This window comes from Peromyscus maniculatus, chromosome 6 (assembly GCF_049852395.1).
Source record: "Peromyscus maniculatus bairdii isolate BWxNUB_F1_BW_parent chromosome 6, HU_Pman_BW_mat_3.1, whole genome shotgun sequence".
Lineage (NCBI taxonomy): Eukaryota > Metazoa > Chordata > Mammalia > Rodentia > Cricetidae > Peromyscus > Peromyscus maniculatus.
This window is the reverse complement of record NC_134857.1, coordinates 106,015,105-106,041,720: the sequence shown is the minus strand read 5'-3', so window position 1 is coordinate 106,041,720 and position 26,616 is coordinate 106,015,105. Positions and strand designations below refer to the sequence as shown.

General features: G+C 39.9%; 1 protein-coding gene, 1 long non-coding RNA gene and 1 pseudogene across 2 annotated transcripts in view; 1 reads left to right on the top strand and 2 right to left on the bottom strand.

The window, feature by feature from the left end:
• Arsj (arylsulfatase family member J) overlaps nucleotides 1-26,616 on the bottom strand; it is a 73,704-nt gene that overhangs the window by 22,334 nt on the left and 24,754 nt on the right. The gene's annotated exons all lie outside the window — the stretch shown is intronic.
• Nucleotides 9,304-19,416, bottom strand: LOC143273986 (uncharacterized). The gene is made up of 4 exons (XR_013052361.1): nucleotides 18,258-19,416; nucleotides 17,466-17,574; nucleotides 11,266-11,448; nucleotides 9,304-10,831 (listed from the first exon to the last, which is right to left on the bottom strand). It is a non-coding gene; the product is annotated as an uncharacterized LOC143273986 (long non-coding RNA).
• On the top strand, nucleotides 15,052-15,257 carry LOC102917995 (protein transport protein Sec61 subunit gamma pseudogene; annotated as a pseudogene).

The window sequence follows — 26,616 nt, the reverse complement described above, 5'->3', positions numbered from 1 at the left end:
TTTTGAGAGAAATTTTATGTGAGATTAAGATTTAAGTCAATTAAATCATCTAAACAATTCATCTGTTTAGCTATTACTGACACCTGGTGAAGGTATGTTACTTTAGCCTCATCACTGCAGTGTTAAATTTAAATACAGATTAACCACATCTGACAATCATGCTTAATTTATTGATTGCAGAACAGGTCCCAGAAGCCAAATTGCTAAGTCAAATGTTCTTTTGGTGATATAGTCACCATTAGGCACAATCACCTAGTCTTCATTTTAAAGTGGAAATGCTACAGTTGTTTGTGGGTATAAGGACAAGTATTTAGAATACAGCAGATCACCTACTGCAATATGGGTGGGTCTCATGAGATCAGTCCAGACACTTGATAGAAAGAGAACATCTTTCTTGAAAATATCAGAACGTCTTTTGACTTGAACTGCTACATCAACCCTTCCTTCCTGTATCTCCAGCCTGCCGTGTGTCAGGTTACCCTATGGATTCTGAGGTTGTGGCAGCCACGATTCTATAAGGTAATTCCTTAATCATCCCCCATCTTTCCTATTGGCTCTGTTTGTTTACAGAATCTTGACTAATGCCAACTATTATTTTTAATACTGGAAGTGTTTTGTGAAATGTTTTAGAAACATATCACTCTTGAGATGACATTGATATTTCTTAAATCATTGGGAAATAGAAGTTAATACATATTATAGAAGCTTTAAAGTTAAATGTTCAGCATTATGTCGAAGGAAACTTTGTAATGTAAAGAAAACAGAATCAAAATCAAGGAAAAGAATGAAAGTTGTGTTCAGCTTTATCCCACGTGTCTCCCATTAGCACTGAGTTCTTTCTGTTGCTCAATGAAAGGGTACACAGGAAAGTTGTTGGCTTCATTCAAAATTTTTAGTAAAAGAAAGGTTATCTATATTTAGCTAGCTGAGGAGTTTACACTTTGTCAGGAGTATGTGTGAGTTTCCTGCTGTTGTGACAGAATACTCCAACAAAACCAGTTAATGGAGAGAAGGTTTGTTCTGTATTTACAATTCAGGGGTGTTGTCCTCCATGATGGAGAAGTCAAGGCAGCAGGAGCTTGAAGCAGCTCATCACATGACATCCACAGTCAGGAATACGGAAGTGATGAACACACGATGCTGCTCAGCTCCCTTATCTCCACTTTATACAGTCCAGGATCCCAGCCAGAGAATGACACTACCCACAGTGGATAACTCTGTCTTCTCCAATGCAATCAAGGCAATTCCCCACAAGAATGCCAACAGCCCAATCTTCCAGATGATTCTATATTCTTTCAAGCTGACAATCAATAGCAACCATGTCAATACTTTTCCAACATCCTGGTTGGTAAGTGGAGGAGGTGGTAGAATCTAGGGCTAAAGAATCAGGCTCCAGGGCTAAACAGTCACAAAATAGTAGCCACTAATCACCAGCAGCCATTTATATTAAATGCAATATTAATATAAACTCAGCCTCTTCATTATATTGGCTACATTTTCTGTATTTAATGCTGCTTGTGGGTAGTGGCTATCAAGTAAGATAATATAGATACAGAACACTTGGGTCACCAAGTAAAGTTTTATTGGGCCATATTCTCTAGCGTGAGATTGTATAGCTACAAATTTCAGTTTCGGTGTTATTAGCAGGTTCATCAATTTGACTGTTTAGTATTTTAGTTTCCTCATATATAGTGTGATAATGGTGGATTTTTATTACTTTGGGCTGTTTAGATAATGAAAAACTGTATTAAACAGTTTATGCTTTGTAGGTATTTTTCATAATTTCATTCAAATTGTGAAGTAATTCACAATTATTTTATGTGTTTAATCTGACTATTTAACATATTTGGTACTCTATTACTAATGGCATCTTACAACAAGTAAAATATGAATTACTATATTCTCAGAGCAATGTATATATCTCAAATTTAAATATCAAAGAATTGCAATTCTTATAAGAAGGAATTCAAACCAGAACATGAATATAGAATAGTTTACAATGAAGATAATTTGCCTTTATTTTCTTTCATTACAATGGAAGTTTAAATATATACCCATTTCCTTTATGCTATGGTGCCTTACCACAAAAATATTAACGTTCTTCTCTTTAAGGATCCATCATATTTCAGTCACCTTTTATACTTAACTCTCCTCCTTCCCCTTTCTTTCTTTCTTCCTTCCTACCTTCCTCCCTCTCTTCCCAATAAAGTGTCCATAAAATATAGATGAACAAGAGAGACAGTACTATCTTCCAGGGAGTTTACAACCAAGCAATAAAGGTCATCCAGCTAGTTGAGTATGTTAGGTGCTTAAACAGTGTTGATGACAGGGTCAGACGGGAACTTAAATGTTTGTAGGTCAAGAAGTTCGTAGAAATGTTATGTGAGGAAATATTTAAGCTTAGATTCCTGTGTGAGATAGAGAGCCAAGAATGGTAAGTAAGAGAAAGCATGGTTCTGTCTGGCACCATGACAGACTGAGCGGGACAAGGAGACCCACACACTTGCCTGGGGCAATCAGCTGGGAACTATTATGTTGAGCAAATACGCAGTGTGTATGGAAGAGAGAAAAAGGCAGATGGTTCATTTCCTGGGCACAAAGGCATATCTGAAGAGATATAAGCAGTGAGGAACGGGTTGAGGTGGGTGGTAAAATTGCCACCCAGGGCCATGGTGATGTCTGACCTGAGCTTCTGCCGGGGCCCATGTCTGGGTTCCTGGCTCTGTTGCAGCCCGGGTCTGTGTTGATGTCAGTGGCTCCTGATACCACCGACAGCCCAAGGAATAGGGCTGTAAAGAGTTGGCCCCGCTCCTCACTGGCTCCAACAGTAGCAAGAACTGGTCCTACCCATTATTGAGTGAAGCACCCAGGAGAGAGGGTCTTACACCTTACCTGGGCAGCACAATAGAGTGGACCCTGTTCACAGGGGCATAGGTGAGCTGGCCTTGAGGGCATGATAATGGGAGAATAGGTTGTGCTCCTTTCATCTGCCATGTGGTAGTGTGGGTGAGGAAAGTTACCTTCCTCCCTTCTCCTCTTGCAGCAGCAGGCTGGGGGAGCTTACCAAAGCCCTCACCAGCTGCAGTTCCTCAGTAGGGAGAACAGGCCCTGCACCTTGCCTGGGCAGCACAGTAGAGTTGACTCTATAGACAGAGGCACAGGTAGGCCAGCCCTGAGGGCATGAGAGAGGCATGGCTGGTACCTCCTCCCTCATCTGCCATATGGTGGTGGGGCAAAGGAAAGATGCCCTCCTCCATCACCTCTATTGCCTCCATCTGGTGAGAGAGCTGACCTTCCCATTTACCAGCTGCAGCACTCAGGAAAGCTGGCTCTGCATCTCACTTGGGCAGCACACTAAAGCTGACCCTATTGACTGAGATGTGGGTGAACCAGTGGAGAACGTGAGCTTGGGAGATTTGGTTCCATGCCTCGTCTGCCATATGGTAGTGTGGGTTGGGGCGGGGGAGATGACCCTGCCCTCACCCCTTAACCACCTATGTGGGGTGGGGAAGCTGGCCCTGAGATCATAAGAGCAAGAGAGCTGTCCCTGCCCCTCACCAGCTGCAGCACTCAGGAGAGTGGCCCTTGCACCTTGCCTGGGCAACACAGTAGAGCTGGCCCTGCTGGTGTAGGTGTGAGAGAGCCGACCCTGAGGGCGTGAGAGAAGGAGAACTGGTCCTATCCCTTGCTCATCCCTGCAAGGGGTGAACTAGCCGGGACAGTGCCAGATAGCTCACCCTTGTCGTGAGGGGGGCGGGGTGGAGAGCTGGCAGGCTGACCAGCCCTGCAACTACCCAGGCCTAGAACTAAGGTTATGAGTTGGCCACTCCAATATCCACCCCATTTATGATCTTCAGGGACAAGTCCTGCAAACCAAAAGCTACAGGATCTCCATGGCACAAGGCAACAACAGAATATCCAAGAGGAGTCCCAGTGAGGGCCCAGTATCAATGGTGTAGGAGAAACCAGAGGACTCGAACCAGACCAATGACTGTTTGCAATGAACACTTGCAAGTAAAGATATATGGATAAAAAGGGTTTACTGAGTGACTCACTGTGTCACACCACAGCTTCCATGATGAGCTTTTTCTTTCTTTCTCTTAAATTTTGTTGCTGTGGGATGGTTTGTATGTCAAATTACTCTGATTGGTCAATAAATAAAACACTGATTGGCCAGTGGCTAGTCAGGAAGTTTAGGCGGGACTAACAGAGAGGAGAAAAGAAAGAACAGGAAGGTGGAAGGAGTCACTGCCAGCCACTGCCATGACAAGCAGCATGTGAAGACGCCAGTAAGCCACAAGCCATGTGGCAAGGTATAGATTTATGGAAATGGATTAATTTAAGCTATAAGAACAGTTAGCAAGAAGCCTGCTACGGCCATACAGTTTGTATGCAATATAAGTCTCTGTGTTTACTTGGTTGGGTCTGAGCAGCTGTGGGACTGGCGGGTGACAAAGATTTGTCCTGACTGTGGGCAAGGCAGGAAAACTCTAGCTACATTTTGTTTTATTTTATTTTTTGGGGGGAGGGGTTACAAGGGCAGAGGGCAGTTACAAAGGAACAAGGAGATGAATGTGATCAAGATACATGATGTAAAAGACTAAAATAATAAATGAAAAAAAGAAAAAAGAATGAAAAGAACCTCCTAGGAATGGCTGTGTGACACAGACAGGCATTGCGGATAAATTTTAAGGACAGAACTAGAGATGAGGAAGGAAGGTTGTACTTGTAAAGCCTGAGTGAAACTAGCCAACTTGAGTGTTTGCTGACATCATTTTGCCAGATGAACTCTGTACTCATGAAGGTATTTTGAGTACTTGTGTTTTAGATTAATAAATAAGTAATCACCTGTGAATGTGCTTGCCTTATGAATCTGGCTACTTAAGTACCTATGAAAGATAGCTGTTTTCATTGAAGTTTCTAAAATCCAAACATTAGTTAAGGAACCATGGAAACTGAAAAGTAAAATATCACATAATAGTATCAACAACTGAGTGTTGCTTTTTCATACTATTTTTCAACACAATTCACATATGTATTTGATTCTACTAACTGTGGAGAAATATTCAGCCAATAAAACCTAAGGAAATACATGCAGCATCAAAGACACCTGAAGGCTCAGCCTTTACAATAGTGCAACAGAGCCAGCATTTTAACCAGGATGGACAGTGAGAGAATTGGATTGTCTCCTCTTGTTTAAAACAACCTGTCTTCCTGCTTTGACCAAGGGTAGGTGTAAGTAAGAGGGGAAAGGAATCAGTAATGAATCAGCAAAAGAAAAGGAATGTAGAGGAGGGCGAGACCAACTGATAAAGCAGCTGACAGAGAGAGAGCCTGGAAGAGACTTGAGCCACTCGAGGAGGATCAGATATGTTCACCCATGCACCAACCCTCATGTACTCTATTACCAGCATTTCTTTCAATGATGTCTGAGAAACTATTTTTACGTAGTTACAATTAAAAATAACTTTTGAATTTTGAAGTGAGGAGAGGCTAAATGTTTTTCCTGCGAGGAATCTTTACTTATGTAAGTGAAGTGTCATGCTGTGGGGATGGGAACATTTGTCAGAAAAAGCATTAACTGGCAAATAAATAAAAATTAAAATGTGGCTGAAATGTGAGGGGTATTTTCACCTGGAAGATATTGAAATGTAATTTTAGTTTCTTGTTCAAGACAAACTGAAATGTAAAAGAAAGAAAATTAAATTGCCAGTCTTAATCCGGAAAGAATGATGCTAACTCATAATAAACCAACAATTCAGAATAGAGTTGAATTTCCTCAGCCACCAGGAGCTGGCAATCAAAGCCATACCAGTTCTATTTCATTTCAGTCAGAAAGACTCTCATCAAGAAAATAACATTGCCTGGAGGTGGTGGAGTACACCTTTAATCCCAGCACTCGGGAGGCAGAGGCAGGTGGATCTCTGTGAGTTTGAGGCCAGCCTGGGCTACAGAGTGAGTTCCAGGAAAGGCACAAAGCTACACAGAGAAACCCTGTCTCGAAAAACAAAACAAAACAACAACAAAAGAAAACAACATCAAATACTGGTGAGGGTGAAGGGAAAAGGAAAACTTACTTACTGTGTGTAAGAGTATAAACGAATCTATCATCTAGAGACATTAACATGGAGGTAAGGTTATAAAAATTTAGTGATTTTTTTCCTGTAACACTTCTAAATATATACCCCAAAGAATCAGTAAATTCACTATAGAGACAGATGAACACTCACATACATCATGCCACTATTAACAATAGCAAAATAATTATGGTAATAGCCTACGTGTTCATGTGGACCAAAAAATATGAGATACACCCTCCCTACACACACACACTCACAAACACACACACACACACACACACACACACACACACACACACAGGAGTTTTAATTGGTCTTAAAGAAGAATGAGATTAAGTCACTTGCAAAAAAAAAATGGATAGAACTGGAGGTCATTGAGTTAAGGGAAATAATGCAGACTCAGAAAGGTAGGTATTGCATATTTTTGCTCTTATGTAGAACCTAGGAAAAAATAAGGAAAAAATGGGGGATGAAAGTAAAACATGGGCTACTTTTATATGGTAGGATAAGGTGAGTTAAGAAAGGTAGGAGGCAGAAACAATGGGATCCAAGTACATTATATGCCTATGTAAAAAAGCTGTAATGGAATGTGCTACACTAACAATTAAATATATACTAATGACCTTTCTAAAGCATGGTCAGCGGGTTCAGCTGGCATGAGTGCAACCATACTGAATTATGGCCCCTTGACTGCCCTAGAGTAATTCTATTTTAGTTGGGTTTTACTGAATATTTTTCAAGCATGCTCAAATTTTATGAGCAAGTGTGTGGACCGTCACATCAGACCTGATATCAGGTATGTGCTTGACTCTGATATTACAATAAACTAAAAACTGGGTACATAGTGGTTTCAATGAAGTCACCTTTGATCCCACTGGTCTCTCTGTCACCCCGGACCATGATTCTGTTGTAAGTCTCCAATACATTGTGCTCTGCATAACCTAGGGTCAGTCTGACTCTTGGCAGAGTTGTTCAGGAGCAACATCTGTAAGCAGAATCTAGGAGAAGGTCAGAAGAAAGAGAAAGCAAGCAACACAGTAGCTGGGAAACAGTGCAGAGAGAACAATTTGATATTACTTAGACAACTGGCAATTATCTAATTTTCATTCTCAATGTTGTTGCTAAGCAGAATTTGAGAATAGATATATTTTCTAACTAATTGGCACTCATACTTGGGCCAGAAAATTGGTTCACCCAGAGTACTTCATCCATCATAACTAGGCTAAAGCTAAATGTTGTTAGTGAAACTTAGACTCTAAGGAACCGAAGAGCAATGTAGAAGGCAGGGAATTATATATAAATTACAGTATGTGAAACTATACATCTGCTCGAGAACATGATGACAACATGCATGGATTTCTGGAACCACGGTGACAACCTAGATATGACACAACTCACACAAACCATTCCCTAAGCAAGTGTTTCTTTTCATAAACCGAGTCAGTTTAGGCTAAATTCACAGTCTATTAATTTTTAAATGGCTCAAAATAGAGTTTTCTGGTGAAGGTTAAGTGTTTTCATTCTTCAAAAATTTTCTTCTATTTTTATTAATTTTCATTCATGCATATTTGTGTATATATTCATGTATATGCTGGTACATGTGGCCATTAATGCTATGGAGGCTACAAGCAAACATTGGGTGTCCTACTTTGTCACTCTTCACCCTATTTCTTCAAGAATGGGTCTCTTAATGAACCTGGGACTAGGATGGCAGCCACCAAGGATCCTTCTATCCTTGCCTCCTGTAATGCTGGAGTGACAGGTGTATCTGGTAATGCCTAGATTTTTATGTAGATGACTGGGGATTCATGCTCATGACATGTCACTATGTTTGTATAGCAAAGCACTCTTAACCACTGAGATGTATTCCTATCCCAAAGAACTTATTCGTATTCCATCTATCCACTAAGGAATCTCAAAATAATTATCTCAGCCACTAAAATCACCTGCTTTCTCAGCCTCTTTGCAGGCAATGTTCTTGTGACACTAAGGTCCATCATTCAGTGTCTGCATCATGCCTCGCCTCAACTTTAACACCACTATTGTGCTTTTACTTGGGCAAATCACACACAACAGATAAACTGCGCACCTGTTTATCCATGATTCCAATCAGCTTCTAATATTTCTCTTTCTGTTTGCATCCCTAGTTTGCTAGTACATTGTATTCTCTGGAGCTTCTACCTAGCCAGAAGCAATTTGCCTTGTCTTAAATTAAGAAAAAATATAATATCATTTAAAAAAGGCCTGTATCTTTCTGGATGTTTGAATCTTCTCCATTCAGTGGGGTTTAAGTAATGGATTTGTTCACATTTTTAGAATCAGCTAGCCAACAAAGATACCCGTTCACTAAAAAGGAAAGTTGAAACCAACATGTCCAGCAAAGTTTTGTCTTGTGTTAAAGAAAGGTTGTCCATGGACCGAAACAGGCTAAAGAGATTACATAGTGTTCTTTTAGGAGTATGCTGGGAGCTAGAGGGTTTGAGCTGAGCTCATGAGGGCCATAATTTATATAGGGTTGTAAGCCTTATGGCTGCCAAAGATATTTTATAAATGTAAGTGGTAGAGAATTGAGGACAATATCAATTATTTTATCCATATAAATATAACTGAATTTATTCCATAGAGATAAAATCTATTTTCCTTTATAGAAAAATATTTCCCCATATGCTATATTTTAAAGCATGTTAACCAGTATTATCTCCATCAAATTCACTTTAACACTTCAGATTATATATGTAACTCCTCCCCCATTCTCATTTAAAATAGTGGCATTTTAATTGCTCTCTCCTAAAATTAGGACTTTAATAAAACATTGGATATGTTTTAATTCTGTATGTGAGAATAATATTTTTAGCTTTTGAAATTATGTATTAGCATGGAAAACAGTAGTGCACAAAAAAAAACCTGAGAAACATTTCTGAGTTCAAAAAAACAAATAATGTCATTAGTTCTTTTATAGACTCTCCTCCAATATTTTCTGACAATTAGACAAGATAGAATAGAAATACTTCAAGCTTTACTATTGAAAATCATAATACCATTCCTGCCACTGAATGCTTGTGGAACTGATCCCAAGGCATGTAAACTTGGAGGAAGATTTTTGAGGGATGGGATTAAATTTTTCAAAGAGACAACATAAAGAACCATGACAGACTAGCTTAGTTGCCCTCATAAACCCTCTGACATATTAACATGCTTCATATCGGCTACAGAATTGGCCTGGTGGTGAAAGTCTCTAACTCCAGAGCTCAGGAAGCTGAGGCAGGAGGACTACAAATCCAAGGCTAGCCTGAGCTACACAATGAAAGTCTTCCTTACAAACCAAAGCCACCTCTCAAAAACGAACATTAAAAACAAACAACAAAATACATGTCAATATGTTAAATCCTCATCCATTAGAGTTGAAGTATCAATACATGGTGTGACAGGCAGCATGGTAAGGTATTAAAATGAAATTATCTCTTACATTCTAAAAGACTGTAATTGGAAGACTTTCTGGGGAAGACTCGGCAACTGTGACTTTCCATCTTCTCTCCTACTTTCTCTCCCTCTGTCGCTCTCTCCCCTTTCTCCTCCCGACTTTCTCGTCAATCCTTCTTTCTCACATTGCCCTTTCCATTCTTCCCCCATTCTCTCTCTTATTTCAAGGTGTATCTCCCAGATGTTGATTTTTTTTCCCCTTCTGTGATTCAATGTTCTTTTCCTTCAGGTCTCTGGAGCTCTTTCCTTATTACAAACCATTACTATTGATAGTTCTGGAAGGTGCTTCTGCATCTGTTGTGCTGAGAATAGCATTTCTATTTAGGCCACAAAACAGGGATAAGGGTATAGGTATTGGGTTCAGGTATGAGGGAGCATAAAAGGAATGGGGCAAGTGAGGATAGCAAGCTCCTTTCTTCTCTATGATAGATTTCCTTCAGGGCAGCCTTGACAGCTGAAGTCACTTCAAAGGAGGGAAGCAGAGATGCTGAGATGCCTGTCAGCAGCCGGATGGGATTACTGCTGTGTAATCGCTTTTCAATATATCTTATCAGGACTTCTTTCATTGCCTGAAAAACTATCTAGGTTTGCATTTGTGAACCATGCATTCCTGTGCACCTAGAATTTTAAAATGTCTAACTTCCTTCTCAGGTTAAAAGTAGGGGAAATCCAACCAATTGAAATCCTCCATACTTTGTTTTCCTCTAAAGAACTTCTTTTAAAATCTAGTAGAGGAGAGCCTGGGAGCCATGATGATGACCTTTGACTTCACAGAGATGTTGGCAAGTGTAAGGAGCTAGTGAGATGCACATGGGGAAAAGCACAGATTTCAAAGGCACCATCAGCACTGAGTGAACCTATTCCATGTCTTTACATCCTTGTTTCTTCATTTTAAAAATGGCACCAATATGTGCAGATTTTACATATATCCATCTATCCTGTAAGGTACTTTTAGAGAGAAGTTAAGAAGGTAAAGCTCTTGACACAAAGACTGGTCTAGAGTACATCCCCAGTAACATTCAGCTACTCCTAGAATTCCTGCTGGCTTTAAAGTTGGGAATTACAGGTGCCATCACAAGTACCTATGGGGTGATGGAAGTTCACTGAGCACCGGTCTTAATGGGTATTCACAGGTCACAAACCTCCCTTAGTCATAAGAGATTCAATTGCATGGCCACACTTAATATTTATGCACCCCCTTTCCAACTTTTGGTGAAAGTCAAGCACAAAGAAGAGCGTTCTCTGATCTGAAGTGCACTATATCTTCAACCCTATGATCAGAAAAAAAGTTATCAGATGTAGCAGGTTTCTTACCATTGTTCTTTAAGAACGTGAAGATTTACTGCAATGAAGATAAACAGAAATTGAAAGATTCAACAAAAAAAGAGCTTAATGATGACTGATGTTGACTCCTTGATAGCACCAAGCTATATCATGTTTCTCTTTGAAATCTATAGTCATATACTTGTTACGTATTCCAGTGTGTCCACTGGAAAATTTAGCTCTAAACTATGGTTGTCTGACTATACAGAGACAAAAATCACAGAATCATAATAAAGAAGTAATTCAAAAAAGTATCATCAAGGTAGGTAAGCAAAATCTTAGGATATTTGCAACTATTATTTAGATACACTAAAATCTCAACATTTTATTTTAAAACAACTAAAACTTCCTAGACACTACAAAAGTATTAAGTTTAATGTACCTTTAGGATTCCAAGAAGTGTTCAATTTTTTGTTAACTCCAAAGAAGTTTCTGAAGAAAGTATGCCAAGTTTAAGGAATTTCTTTGTTCAAATTCTTTGGTGAAGTCAGGAATTCATTGGACTATACTGATCCATAAAGTGTAGCTGGAGTTATCTTCAGTCCTGCCCAGGCCCATAGCCACTCTGACCCAATTAAACACACAGAGACTTATATTACTTATAAACTGTATGGCCGCCGGGCGTTGGTGGCGCACGCCTTTAATCCCAGCACTCGGGAGGCAGAGCCAGGCGGATCTCTGTGAGTTCGAGGCCAGCCTGGGCTACCAAGTGAGCTCCAGGAAAGGCGCAAAGCTACACAGAGAAACCCTGTCTCGAAAAACCAAAAAATAAATAAATAAATAAATAAACTGTATGGCCATGGCAGGCTTCTTGCTATCTAGTTCTTATATCTTAAATTAACCCATTTCTATTAATCTATAAGTTGCCACATGGCTTGTGGCTTACCGGGTACTTTACATCTTGGCAGTGGTGGCTGGCAGTGTCTCCTGACTCAGCCTTCCACCTCCCAGCATTTTTCTCTCTCCTTATCCCACCTATACTATACTTCCTGCCTGGCTACTGGCCAATCAGTGTTTTTTTTTTTATCAGTCTATCAGAGCAACATGTTCATTGCATACAGAAAGATATCCCCAGCAATAAAGGATAGGCTGCAAGTTACAACAAGTAATTCCCTGCTGGAGTTCATGTATATAAAACAATACTATATGCAAATATACTTTAATTAGATAGAAAGATTAAATATTTATAATTAAAATGATTAAAGGGCATTCCTATGATTAAAAGATACAATCTGTATTATTATCAATTAGGTAATGTTTTATCATACTGCTATTACTACAATATATAATAGACTTTTAAGATAAACAAAAGGAAATGGTAAAACATGCTGAGAAACTTGTACAGACCCTATAGTTTTGTTTTTAACTGTCTTGTCCCATGTTATAAAAAGAGCTAATTATTCTTCAATTTAAAAATCATTATTAGAGTGCTTAAATATTGTAATTTAAAATATTTGAATAAATGCCAATCTTACATAAAATGTCTTCTTGATGAAAACTAAAATCTCATGTTTTCCATGTAGTTAACTAAATTGTTAGGTGAATTTTATCCTACTGTCCATACTTTTAAAAGTGAATCTTTAAGTATTATTTTGCAGTTAGAGTGAATGTATTACCAATAATCTCTGAGTCTCCAATAATATGACAGTGTCACATTAAGGAAAAAAAATAAAAGCATTTCTCCTTGGTGTCATTTAACCAAGAGCTAGTCCAGATTTGAATTCTCTATGTGATGCTCTCTGTGTCGTCTGTCCTCTCGCTGGCTGTTGCAAGAGTCTGAATCTCTATGGGCTTGAAGGCCATTTTGTGAATTTGTCCCAGTGTTATGCCTGTCCTTGAATGTGACTTTGTGTGCATCTATCCCTAACACAGGGCTTTGCTCTCTTTTACTAAACATCACTGAAAAAATCACATTGGGAAGGAATGAGGGATATGTTATCAGAATTTTTTTTATTAAATTTTTTCAAAGTCACAGGAGTCTTAACAGTTTTAAAAGGGATTGAGTCACTGATTCCAAGTGCCCCAGATAACAGTATTACAAACATCATTGTTTATCTACCAATATCCAATTGTTGAATTCAACCTTTATGGTGGATATTCATTGAATAAGATTGCTTCCAATCTCTGTGTTTGCTTTTTTCAGCAAATGGTCATTATGTGTGCATTACTTTGGGTCAGGCACATGGAGAGTACACAACATAAGATTTTGGCTGTTCACTGTATTCGGTTGTAAAAGCTGACTACCCAGTGAATACAAGGCAGGTAAAGTTAGCTCTTACATTGTTCTCTTCAAGGCAGGTTAAACAAACAGGCTTAGTATAGAGTAGGATAGCAGTCTGAGTGACCTCGAGGTGTATCATTAACTCTGGCTGTGAGGTCTGCCAACAGAAATCTAGAACATGAACACTGACTATGCAAATCAGCTTCGTAGACTTCTGCTGAGAGGCAGGAATGTATCTTAATAGAATGCTTGCATAGTATGCACAAAGGCCTGGATTAGACCCCCAGTATGGTGTAACCTGGGGTTCATGGAATACACCCCATCATTAAGGAGGTGGGGACAAAATGATCAGATGGTCGGTCAACTGATCAAATGATCAAAATGATCAGAATGGTCATTCTCAGCTATGTAACAAGTCTGAGGTCAATCAGGGCTTATGAAACCCTGTCTCAGAAAACAAACAGACAAAATCATTTATTACTTAGTTATACAGCCTATTCTAGAAGGCTTCTAGCAGCCAGGAGACTGAATGGCTCATCAAGGCAGCTCATTCCCTCAATATCTACGTGTGTGTGTGTGTGTGTGTGTGTGTGTGTGTGTGTGTGTGTGTATCTATCTATCTATATGTCTGTCTATCTATCTATCTATCTATCTATCTATCTATCTATCTATCTATCTATCTATCTATCTATCTATCTATCTATCTCACTGTGACACTCCAAAACTGTTAAATAAATTTTACCTTGAATTAGGGGGTAGAGCTAGGAACTAGCTGACTAGAACTGTCCATAGAGAAAACAGAAATTTGGAAAATTTGGATAGAGAAGACACACAGGAAGAAAAGGGCAAAGATTTGAGTTTGGCACTTCCTTTTGGTCTTGGGAACCAGTGAGGAGACATGTCTCTTGCTGGGTCTCTGGTCAAAAAGCAAGGTGAGCTGGTTGCTTCTTGGCTTCTCTGATCTAGTAGGTTTTCACTCCCACAGCTGAGTCCTTGTTGGTAAATAGAACAATAGAGACTTAGTTTAAACCTATGTATTGTGGCTGTGGCACAGATAGGGCAGTGGGACCAGAAGGCCTTCCTTCCAGACCATGGCCTGAGAGGCTTACGGAGTGCTGATTTTGGGGCAGGGGGGCTGCAGATGATAATTAAAGTATCAGTAGATTCATGTGTAACTGCTAAGTCAACAGAAAAGCATCATCTATCTATCATCTATCTATCTATCTATCTATCTATCTATCTATCTATCTATCTATCTATCTATCTATCTATCTATCTTCTATCTATCTATCAATCATCTATCTACCTCCCTACCTATCCATTTATTTTGTGTGTGTGTGTGTGTGTGTGTGTGTGTGTGTGTGTGGTGTGTATGCATGGAGGCCAGAGGAGGGAACCAGGTGTCCTTCTCTTTCACTGCCTGCCTTGTTCCTTTGAGGTAAGGTTTTTCATTAAACCCAGAGCTCCTATGTTTTCTGTTAGGCCGATAACCAACAAGCCCTGCCAATCCTCCTGTGTCCATTTCCTCCATGGCAGGGAATACAGACATACGTGGGCTTGCTCTGGCTTGTTAGGTGGGTGCTGGGGTCAATCTCAGGTAGGTAGGCATAATTGCACAGCAGGCATTACTAACTACCAACCCGTCTCTCCAGGCCCTCTGAGGTATTTACTAATAACAAGTTCATTTTTTGTGTTCTCCTTGCCTGGAATCTCAATAAGTACAGAATTTCCACCCCTCTATCCCCAGATTACAGTTCTTCTTACATGTAAGGACTGCTCACATGTTTCTGAGTTGTCTATTACTTTGCCAAGCATCATGCTCTGCGGCTGTCAGATCTCTTTAGCACATGCTTCATTTTGTCAGTCTGCTCTTAAAATCTGGCACTTTGGAATCCTTGGCTGTGCCATGTATCCCTTCCTTCTCAAACCACCACCCTGAAATCAGTTATGGATCAGGTAAGGCAGTTTGTTGAGCCAATTTGGCAGTTTGTAAAGGACCGAATTTGACTGGTTAAAAGATACGCCAAACTCAATAGGAAAGAATCCCAGAAGATTGCCATGGCCACAGAGATAGGATTCGCTCTCATGGGATTCATTGTTTCTTTGTGAAACTGATCTACATCTCTATTAATAACATTGCTGTGGGCCGCTGAGTGCTTTCCGGTTGTGAGAAATGAGTGAGGGTGTGAGAAGCTCGTGAAGTAAAAGGTTACCTGCATATTTTGTGTTTTTCTTTCATTTCCTCCTCCCTAACAGGTTTTCTATTTCTAAATTAAAATAATTTCAAAAATAAACATTGTTTCCCAAAAAACAAATCTCACTTTGATTTGAACATAGGACACTGAATGTGTTCTCCGTGGTGCGGCATTCGGTAGGACTGTCACCTGCCTCAGTGGGAAGGTCAGTGTCCGTCATCTGCACATCTCACTGTGAACTTACAGAGAAAACCGCAAGATACTTTCTCTTCCTGTAAGTTGTTCTTAAGCTAGGTTTCCTCCATTTTGTAGAAGAGTGGTTTATGTTGAGCTTTACAGAAAATTTCCCATTTCTTGAGGCTATCTCTCATTCTTACTGCTATTTATAGGTCTTGAAAACATTTGTTTCACCTCACTCATTGTATCACCTAACCCTCTAGTTAATTTTAGGAAACGTGTGTCTTCCTGTGAATCATGTTAGAGTTTGAGGTAACAGTACTTCGGTTAGTTAGTCACTTTACATGGTACAACATTGTATTCACTACCCACTGTGCATTTTTTTTATTTAAATTAATTGCCTTTTCTATAAGCCTTCCTTATTGAAGCTAAGATATATTGTACCTTTAACTTTCCCTGATACCATTATGCTAGAACAAAATTAAATGATATTTTCCAGCATGCTTTTTTTTTTTGCAAACAACACAAGGAACCTTTAAGTGATCATTAATGCCTTTAGCAACTTCCTCCATGCAACCAATTGCTTGACAAAGAAATTAATCATGGCGTCTGTATTGATCAATCCCATTTTAATATTCAAATTGTTTCTCTTTTTGATACTGGCACATTCCACACCTTCAGTATTATGATGTCCTTGATTGCCATGAGTATTCAATGTCTGCTCTTAATAATTTCATACATGTACTCATGTTTGAAATACAGCATGTAATTTAATTCATTCTGCTTCTTGATTCAGCTAACTGTTCTTACAGTACCTTAACTAATCAAGTATCTTAAGCTAATCAAGGGTTTCTGTAGGAGGGTAAACCCTGGTTGAGGTAGTCCTGGAAGCAGTCACTAGAGGGCAATAGAGGGTTGAGAAATAAGTACCAAGAAGTGGCCTGGTCAAAAGGACAAACGGACTAATAGGGCCATTTGGGATGGGGTAGTAAATACCAGTTCCTAGCTCTTTGTAGGAGAGGCTAATCTCACTCAGGATTATCTTCAAATTCAAGTTTAAGTAAGAATCACATGAGGACATGGATATAACTTGGACATGACCAAGATGAATCAGCTAGTAAGCACTTAACCAATCACAAAGTAATGCCAGACATTACTAAGTCTTGAATGGATACCAGGCAGTAGCCTTGGCAACATAAGCCTTGGTGTGATGGCTGAAGCTGACGTTTGTATTCAAAGCCATGATCAAAACAGCATAGAGTCAGCATTAGTAGCCTCAACATATTGACCATCTACCAAATGTCTACTTAAGAACCACAGTATCTGGCAATTTTGGAATAATTTTGTAAAGAAATATTATGCTTATTTTATGAATAGGAAACTGGAGAGCAGGGTGTTAGTAATTATACAGCAGAGCTCTGTACAATATGAGCAGAAGCCTGAAGAACTGTAGAGCACTGACCGTGTGCCACAAGACTGCGGGCCTGCCGCTTTAGTAATGAGATTGGCTGGGAAGAAACATGAGGGGCAGGACTGGGTAAAAATCTGTTCCCAAGATCCAGCCATCCCTGCTAGTCTCTATAAAGAGGTGGTCTGTCTTCTCACAATTTGAAGTTCATTGTATACTTGATGATGCAAAGAAAATTATTGATACATTTGGTTTTCTTTAAAGTCATAAGGAAAACATATGCCTTATAAGTATAATACATAAAACTTAGTTTAGTTGTATGTATTTCATATAAAATAAGTGCACTAAAAAGTTTCACCAACAATTCTTACATTAGATAAGATGTGGATCATTTTCCTCAAATACAGTTAAAAGTGGACACACTTAGAGGGTTAGAAACATTTGATTTGCCCATCCATAAAACTAGGTGGATGGATAAATACATTTTAGTTTAAAATTATCAGCAAACCTTTAAAGAGCTGACTAAAATAACAAAGGCCAAGTGCTCTGAAAAATAAAGGTGATTCAAAATGTTAACTTACAAAATGGTAAGGTCACTGGTGTCAAAGATGGATGGTATGAGTTTAAATGAAGTTGTTTGAGAAGGCCTCCAACTCAAAAGGCAGTATTTCTAAGCAGACTGTGAATATTCTAGAATGAGATATAAGTGACTGTAACAAGCAGAATTCTTTTTTAAAGTACAGTTCTCTATAGTTTTATTGTTCTGGGTTTTTAGGATCTTTCTCAGCAAAGGCATAATTACTGTATTAATTATATAATAGTTCATTAAAAATTAAAATAACAATAAGGTACTTAATGTGTTAGCACAATAATCTATTTGGAGTTTTTTGAAGGGACTTCTGGTTTTTTAGAGTGGCTAACATTTTAAATATTTGAATGAATTCATTACATATCTAAATATTTAAAAGCTATTAACAGTGGCCTCCCTTGGCTCTACCTCCTCTTTCCCATCACATAAAAATACGATATTCCTTTTAACTAATTCAAGTTTTTCCTTAAAATTAACAGATGGCGCTCCCATAATAGCTTTCTCTCATCCCCAAAGAGTCCACTAATTTTCAAAAAGGATGAAGTCAAAATGCTCCAGATTTATGGACTACGGGTCCATAGTTCACATTATTCACTTATATTTTCAATTTTTTGAAATTTTACTTAAAATTAATCATAAATGCCAAGAAAATTTTAAAAATGGTGTATTTCAAAGTTGGCCTCAAGACGAACACCTAGGAAACTCCAAATAGCAAAAGAATTTTTCCCATTATTTCATTTAAAGTTTAAACCTACAGATGTCCTTTAAACACTGTTTCTTTTACCTTTCCCTGTATGCATTATTCCAAGGATGAAACTCCCCATAGTTCTCATGGACAGTTACTGACATACACGCATGGCAGGTGGAGCTTCATCTCACAGCAGCAGGACGGCTTGGTCCCAACTTACACCACGCAGCAACAAAGCAGTGTGCAACTTCCAAAAGTGGGGCTGTTTCTAAGATGTCCACGGACATGGGACCTCCTAGACGTGACCTGGGGTTTGTTTTGAGGCCGCAGCCTTCTTCCCCTTGCTGTTCTCTGTGTGCTTGTTTGTCAAGTATTATTTTGGTGTTCTATTCCCTCCTATAAATGGAGCTCTGCTCTTTTCTCTCCTCTCTCAATTTCTTGACGGTTTTCTTTAGCATATGTGAGCATCTGTGTGAGAGCCCAAGCCAGATGGATGCAAGTCATTATTGGGAAAATCTGAGGAAAAGGGGATCAAGGTACTTTTTACATAGGCAGGGTGGGGCTGGAAAAGCACACACTGGTCAGGAGTATACTGAAGCCACTTAGGGTTCCATTAAACTAGAGGCAACATATAAACCCAGGTGAGACTGACTCTTAGCAGTCCAGGAGATATGCTACACTTGACTTCCCTCCATCAATTGTAAGCAAAAAAAAAAAATCTATCAAAATTAAGGAGCACCCTGGTTGCTGTGGAGATATTTACTTAGCATGCTACACCAAGCTCTATAAAATCTTAGCTGTATATGGTCATCTCAGTGGCCATATAATTAAATAAGGAATGGGGTTGGGAAAAGCCAATGGAAACACTCAGAACCCAAGTTTCAATCCATCTTGCAAGGGCCAGGCTGTGGCTTTTCTTGTAAAAGAAGCCCCATGTTCCCATGGGTAGAACTCAATAAAATACCATGCAGATTATAATTAGTCTGCAGTGTTTTCCAGTCTAGTGTTGCTTCTATTTAACTTTTATAACTATCTAACTTCTATAACTGTTATAATCCTCATTTAGAGTTGAGGTAATTGAGTCTCAGGGAAGTACTGGGATTTAGTGGCCTATATCTTATAAAAAGCAGCATTTTAAACATACCTTTCAACTCCAAGTGAGGCTTTTGGGTTCTAAATTTGCTATTATTTCCTGTACATTATGCTGGCTCTTCAAAAATGTTTAGACATAGTCTGCATGGAAGGACAAACTATTAAAATTTAGATATTGCCGGGCGGTGGTGGCGCACGCCTTTAATCCCAGCACTCGGGAGGCAGAGCCAGGTGGATCTCTGTGAGTTCGAGGCCAGCCTGGGCTACCAAGTGAGTCCCAGGAAAGGCGCAAAGCTACACAGAGAAACCCTGTCTCGAAACCCCCCCCCAAAAAAAAAAAACAAAAAAAAATTTAGATATTAATGTTATTTACAGGAAACATGTCTATATAGAATCTTCTAGCATCAGGAGCTATAACCTAACAATTCCTGAGGACAATACTTCTGAGCCATTGATATTATGAAAAAGTGAACACTGGAAAGTGACATGAAACCCTATGTAAACATTCATGTTGTATCAAATTATTCCCTTCCCTATAGCATGAACCTTAAAAGTTCTTATTAATAAAATCAAACCTGAGCCAGGAATTGGGGTGAACACTTGAAGATCAGAGAGACAGAACAAGCCACAGCTAACCTCACCTGCCCAACTTCTCAGCTGATCTTGTTTCCTCAGATTGGAAGCCTCTGTGTCCTCATATCCGAATGGTTCTCATCTGAACTACTGCTAGAAAGCCTGAAAGCTTAACCAGCCAAATGCTTTTAGTTTCTGATCCTCACACCTTATATACCTTTTTGCTTTCTACCACCTCTCCCTGGGATTAAAGGCTTGCTTTCTGGGATTAAAGGTGTGAGTCACCATGCTTGGCTCTATCCTTGAACACATGGATTTCTGCCTCTAGAATGCTAGGATTAAAGGCGTGTGCTACCACTGCCTATCCTAAATATCTAGTAGCTTTTCTGTTCTCTGACCCCGGTTAAGTTTATTAGGGTACACAATATTTTGGGGAACACAATACCACCACACTCCCCATATGCTGAGGCTTGAAGTTTATGTAGACTAAAGCTACAGGGTGAAAATAGATGCCATCTCCCTGACACCCACTCTGATTCAACATGAGGGATCTTGATGGTTATGGGCTCATGCTCTGCACAAATGAGCCACTGAATTATGGACAACACAGTGGTTCATAGTGAAGAGCACTGATCTGAAATGCCAAGTGTGAAGAAAAAGGCTCAAAGCACAACCCCCTGTAGGCATCTTGGCCTGGGTATTGCTGAAGGGTTTTAGACTAAAGACAAGAGGTGCACTGAGAGGAGAAAACTCAGATATGCACATCTTTTAGACAGTGTTGTCTCCATACTAGGTGATACATGTCCATGTCAAGTATGCTTCAGCTCATACTGCTGTTTCTTGAGGTTTGCAATCCTTCTAATCATGAAAATATCAAGAAAATTTGTTGAGCACAAGTCTTTCAAATTTTATCAAAAGTGAATCAACTCTTCATTAGAGCAAAATGTAAACATATGATCACATTTAATGAAAATAGGAAATAGTTGACTAAGTTCTGAGTACATTAAGAGTTCTGATTTTTAGCACTGCAAAATGTCAGTTTTTTAATCTTAATAAAGACAAAGGACACAATTAGTAAATCTCTTTTTAGGGAGTAGATTTTGATCTTGCATAGTGGCTAAAATAAAATGATTCTTTGGTCCTCATATTTATTTGTGCTGTAAGTAGAGAAGGCTAATTCCACTTTCTCCTGAGACATACTCTATTGGTGAAATTATCATGGCCACTCCACGTAGTTAAAAGGGAGGTTTATTTTGTGGGGTAACTTACAAGTGAAGGGATAGTTTACAGGGTCTGGGAAAGGTGTGGCGCAGTCTGGCAGTGTTCTCTAGAGAACTCTGCATGGTCTACCACCAGCATCCAGGGTCCAAGAACCAAGAGAGCCCATGCATCCACATCCGGATCTTAGGTCTTCAGCGTCCTCTGTCAGCCCTGCCTTATAGGCATGACCATTACCGAAGCCTCAATGGGGGTTGGAACTTCCAGGTCAAAGCTGGAATGGCTACCCACTACAATACTCTCCTTTATTCTGTGAGATAGCAACTCTCTGTCTCAGAGATCTCTAGATATGCAAATGCTATTTTGGACCAAGAATTACAGTATGATCCACTCATGTAAGAATCAATTTAGTGGCATCCTGTCACACTTGGAGTGATTCTTAAAGTCCTTACTAAGGCTACAAGGGCATCTGTAGTCTGGGATTGACTTCTGTCTTACACTCTACACTTCTGTTACATACCAGGCTGTTGATCATATCTTCACCATGTCAAGAAGTTCCAGTTCCAAGATCTTTGCCACTGTTCCTGGAACGTAGAACCAAATCCTTTTTTCCCTTAAGTTGTCTTATTTTCTTCGTGTTTGCCACTACTTAATACTGTGTCATATTTTATCATTATATATATCTGAGATGCAAACATGCCATTTTACAGTGTATAAAAGTCCAACTATCAGAATCTAGCTGATAATAACCAAATATTTACATGCGATCCGTCTGAAATCCATGTGTCTTAGGAAGGTGATGTATTCTGTATTCTACTCCACTGTTTTCAGTTCACAAGGTAAGAGATTAGGTATTGTCAGACACTTTTCTTTTTGTGCAAGTATAGCGATTCACTATATTTCACACTGAGCTTTTGGATATGCATAACCCAATTATGAAACATCTCCAAATATTAAAGAGCATGGGTACAGACCTAAGGAATGAATCACGAAATTACAAGGTGTAAAGTACAGTGAGCAGCACACAGACTCAGCCACATAATTCATGGGTGAGGAGAGTGGAAGTAGAAGCTGCTTCAGAGGTAAGCCAGAAGAAATCATGGCAGCCCTACCATCAGGCCAACTCCTTAGCCTCACCAGCCTCACACCCAGTCATTGGTACTGATGAAAAAGTGACTCTTCCGGTGCATGGCTTAGAGGCCAGGAAAGGACAATAGCCTTGTGTCATCTTCATTGTTGACACTTGAGATACCCAGAAGCTTGACATCAAGGAGCACTCACACGTCAGGGAGAGAGCCTCAGTTTGTTCTGCCACAACTCGTGGGTGAAGGAAGACTCAGAGAGACAGTTGTTGAGAGCAAGAGGACCAAATACCGCTAAGTCAAAGAATTCAGAGTAGGAGTTGGGCTCAAACTAGGAAATGCATTACTAGAGATAGTTGTATCTTCTACAGCTGGAAACAGATTTTACCAGCAGAGTTTATTCATTGAGTTCAGTAGCTCTAAACATGAGGCCAATGGGTCATTTAAATACTGATGTGTCCTTCACTGGTACAGACCCTAAGAACTCTAAAGTTCAGGGAATGTATGTGACTCTGCAGTGTCACCCTCCAGAGGGGTGATTAATGCTCATGGCATCTTGAAGGGAAGAAGATATCCTTGCTATCTATCTCAGCCCCATGGGTGCCTCCCATACTTCTCAATGATCTCAGGAGACATCCTTCATCTGAACATACCCCACTGCACAGGGTACCATCCAGTGGCCATACCTCATACCATATCTCACTGCATAGGGTACTCATCCAAGAGAATGAGAGAACCTGCCCAGCCCTCAGACAACAAAGTGAAGTGGGGCATGCAGAGGTCTTGGTACACAAAAGAAAACAAACAGACAAAACAAAACAAAACAACACCCCGAAACAAAAAAAACAACCCCAATAACAACAACAACAATAATAATAATAAACCCAAACTGTTACTATGGAAACAGCTCTGGTAGGCATCTGGAACTTCTCAACACAGACTCAACAACAGTGCAAACCATAGGAAAGATAAGAGTTCAATGTTCAGCAGATTCTCCACCCCCATCTACTTGTAGAAATGGTAGTGTCTGATAAGAGAAATCAGAAAGAAGCTGCTGGAATACTTCCCCCACTCCATATGGATTCCTGTTTTGTTGTATGTTTGTTTTAACTACACAAGATTTTTACTTTCTTTTATTTTAAATAAAGAAGACATCATGGTGGTACCATACTTATATTAGCACACTTGAAATCAATGCAGTGTGATGATGCTATATTTAAAATTTTTAAATGTTTTTATTCATTCCCTTTTAACACGTTCATCTAACTTTTGTTTGTGCATTTTCCCCATTTGAGGAGGCAATATATTTTTTTTTTGGTTCTTTCCTTTCCTTTCCTTCCCTCCCTCCCTCCTTCTTTCCCTCCCTTCCTCCTTCTTTCCCTCCCTCCCTCCCTCCCTCCCTCCCACCCTCCCTCCCTCCCTTCCTTCTTTCGTTTTTCTGTGTCTGAGACATTTTATTTAAGAACAAAATGACAAGTGACGGGCTCACAATCAACATCATTACTGAACTTTATCCCTCCCCCCCTTTGGGGTTTCTGATCCCTCCTCAGTAAATTAACTTAACCCCAAAGCTGTGATTCTCTCCAGGTTCTCTTCGTCCACCTCCTTTCCCTTGCCTTGCCTCATGCCTGGGCATGGCTGGTGCCTCAGTGTGAAGGGAGAGCCTAGAGCAGTGACAGGAACAGAGGAAAGGCCCCGCCCTCAGGAAAAGCCACCAACGCAGAGTAGAGAGTGGTGAAGTGGAGGCTCCCATAGCCTAGGGCACCAAAATGGGGCCCTGGGGACAGAAGAAAGGATACAGGTCCGTCCTGACCCCAACCCCCGCCCCCTGGGAAAGGAGTCCCTGTAGCCTCATACTCCTCTCATTGGGAGCAGTCAATGTTTAATCCTTTGCTCTTCTGGCTCTGGTTTCAGGTTACAGAGTCACACTCAGACCACATCCTCCTCCAGCCCAAGCTGCTCTGTGATGTACCTGATCTGCCTCAGGTTGGGCCTTTTTGGGCACTGCAGAAACACGTTCTCCAGGTTCCCCTCAAAAGGTTCTCAATGCTCCATCTGCTTTCTCTTGGGTCTCTGCTTTGCCTATTTCCTGAAGGTTTCCATTGTTGGCCTTCTCCACCAGTTCTCCAGCAGAGGCCCCAGGTGGGCCTGGGATCAGGCCAGGGATTGGACCAGGCTCAGGGATGTTGGGGATCTCCTCATCCCCTGCCACATGAGTTCTATGGAGGTATGGGATGGTCTGGACCTCAGGTTGGACTGGGCCTAGTGCCTCAGTTGGCCTGGAGACTTTGCAGCTGGAGGGCCATCAGGAGCCAGGGTGGAGAGTAACTCAGAGGGGGCCTCCCCTGGGCCTGATACTGTCTGCCTACTGTTGTGAAGTTGGAGAAGGTAGAAGCAAGTCCCAAGGAGTCCCAGGGCATGAAAAGCCTGCAGAAGGAACTAGATCAGTTTTCTAAGCTGCTGAAATAGAAAAGGATTACCTAGGGGTACACGCAGGCCGACCTGGGGCTCATCCTGGGCATTTGGAAAGGTTTTCAGCCAGACAACCATCTGCCGCTTTGAGGGTCTGCTGCTCAGAGAAGTACTACATTTTTCCTCTTACATGAACTCAAATTCAGTGTGTGTGTGTGTGTGTGTGTGTGTGTGTGTGTGTGTGTATGTGTGTGTGTGTGTGTGATTATTGCATATGCATATTTGTATTCACAAAACCAGAAAGGAGATCTTGAGAGAGAAGAGATCATAAGAAGGTTGGGAATTAGTGGAATTAAGGAATACAATGTAATATGAGAGCAGATGTTTGGACTAACTAGGGAAAAGGGAAGGACAATGGGTGAAAACAGTTTCTGAAAGGTAATTAATGAAAAAAAATTACATGACACATATGTATCAAGATTCCATGGCAAAATCCATTGTTTTTCATGTTAATCTAAAAAAGTGATAAAGAAAACCTACTTTGATGAATTAAAAATATATGTTTAATGATTTGGATGATCACAACGTGCAATGTTCACAACATGGAGTGCTTTCAATAATGTTAGGTTTGGTTATGGCCCTTGGGGAAGATTCATTATATAAAACGTTAACAGCAACAGAGGCTTCAACATGATATCTGATGCCTTTTGACGGCAATGGTTCTTCTATATTCTGCTTTAGAAAAACTATTGCTACAATTTAATTTAAATATCTTGATTAGAGTTCTTAAACACTAGTTTATCCTTTTTTTTTTTAAATTAAAAGTTTAAAAGACCCTTTCTGTGATGAGTAGGCAGAAAAAAAGTAAGTCCTTTTTGCATGTAAAGTAACAACACTGTAAAATTCAGCAGATAATTAAAAAAAGCACCTAGCATTGTGGTTGATATATTGTGCACCCCAATAAACTTATCTGGGGGTCAGAGAACAGAACAGTTACAATGTTAAACATAGAGGTTAGGCAGTGCTAGCACACGCCTTTAATCCTAGCATTCCAGAGGCAGAGATCCCTCTGGATCTTTGTGAGTTCAAAGCCACACTCGAAACAGCCAGGCATGGTGACACATGCCTTTAATCCCAGGAAGTGATGGCAGGGAAGAAAAAGGTATATAAGGCGTGAGGACCAGGAACTAGGCGCAGGTTAAGCTTTTAGGCTTTTAAGCAGCAGTTCAGCTGAGATCCATTCGGATGAGGACACAGAGGTTTCCAGTTTGAGGAAACAAGATCAGCTGAGGAATTGGTGAGGTGAGGTTAGCTGTGGCTGGTTCTGTCTCACTGATCTTTCAGCGTTCACCCCAATACCTGGCTCTGGGTTTGTTTTTATTAATAAGACCTTTTAAGATTCATGTTACATAGCATGATCATACATTTGAGTAGAAAAATTGTTTTCTCAAATTGTTCTGTAGCAAATGTAGAGTTCCATGGAAACCTCTTCAATCAACCCTTGGATGGTGGAGCATCTAAGGACGTGTACTCAGAGTCCTCTCTTCTCCTGAGCACAGACATGCAATCCAGTACACAAATGCGCTTTCATATTCCACAGGACTGATTTCTTTTTACATACTGAACACAATGATTTGCTTTTTTATTTTACATAATTTTTGATGATTTTTTTTGGAAAAGAACATTAAATTGCAAAAAGATTATAAACTGCCTATGTGAAGGGGAAAAAAACCTTAAAAGCAGGCTGGAATTTCATTTGTAAGGCTTAAGTACCTCTCTCAGTTTTATGATGCAATGGCAGTCTTAAAAGTTTTATGAATAAGTAGCACACTGAATCACAACATGAACCTGACATCCTGTCTGCATAACATCTTCTGGGTTAAGCCTTAGTAATTACCATTTTATATTCCATGCTTAGGTGCCCAAGTAAAACAACCACACTGAATGACATATACAAGTGCAGCAAATCTTTGTAAATTTGTAGTTTTGGAACCCAGATGAAAAGAAACAGTAAGACAGCATATGGAAAATTCTAAATGCAGCCAGAGATTGCCTGGAATCTAATTAGGGATGCCTTC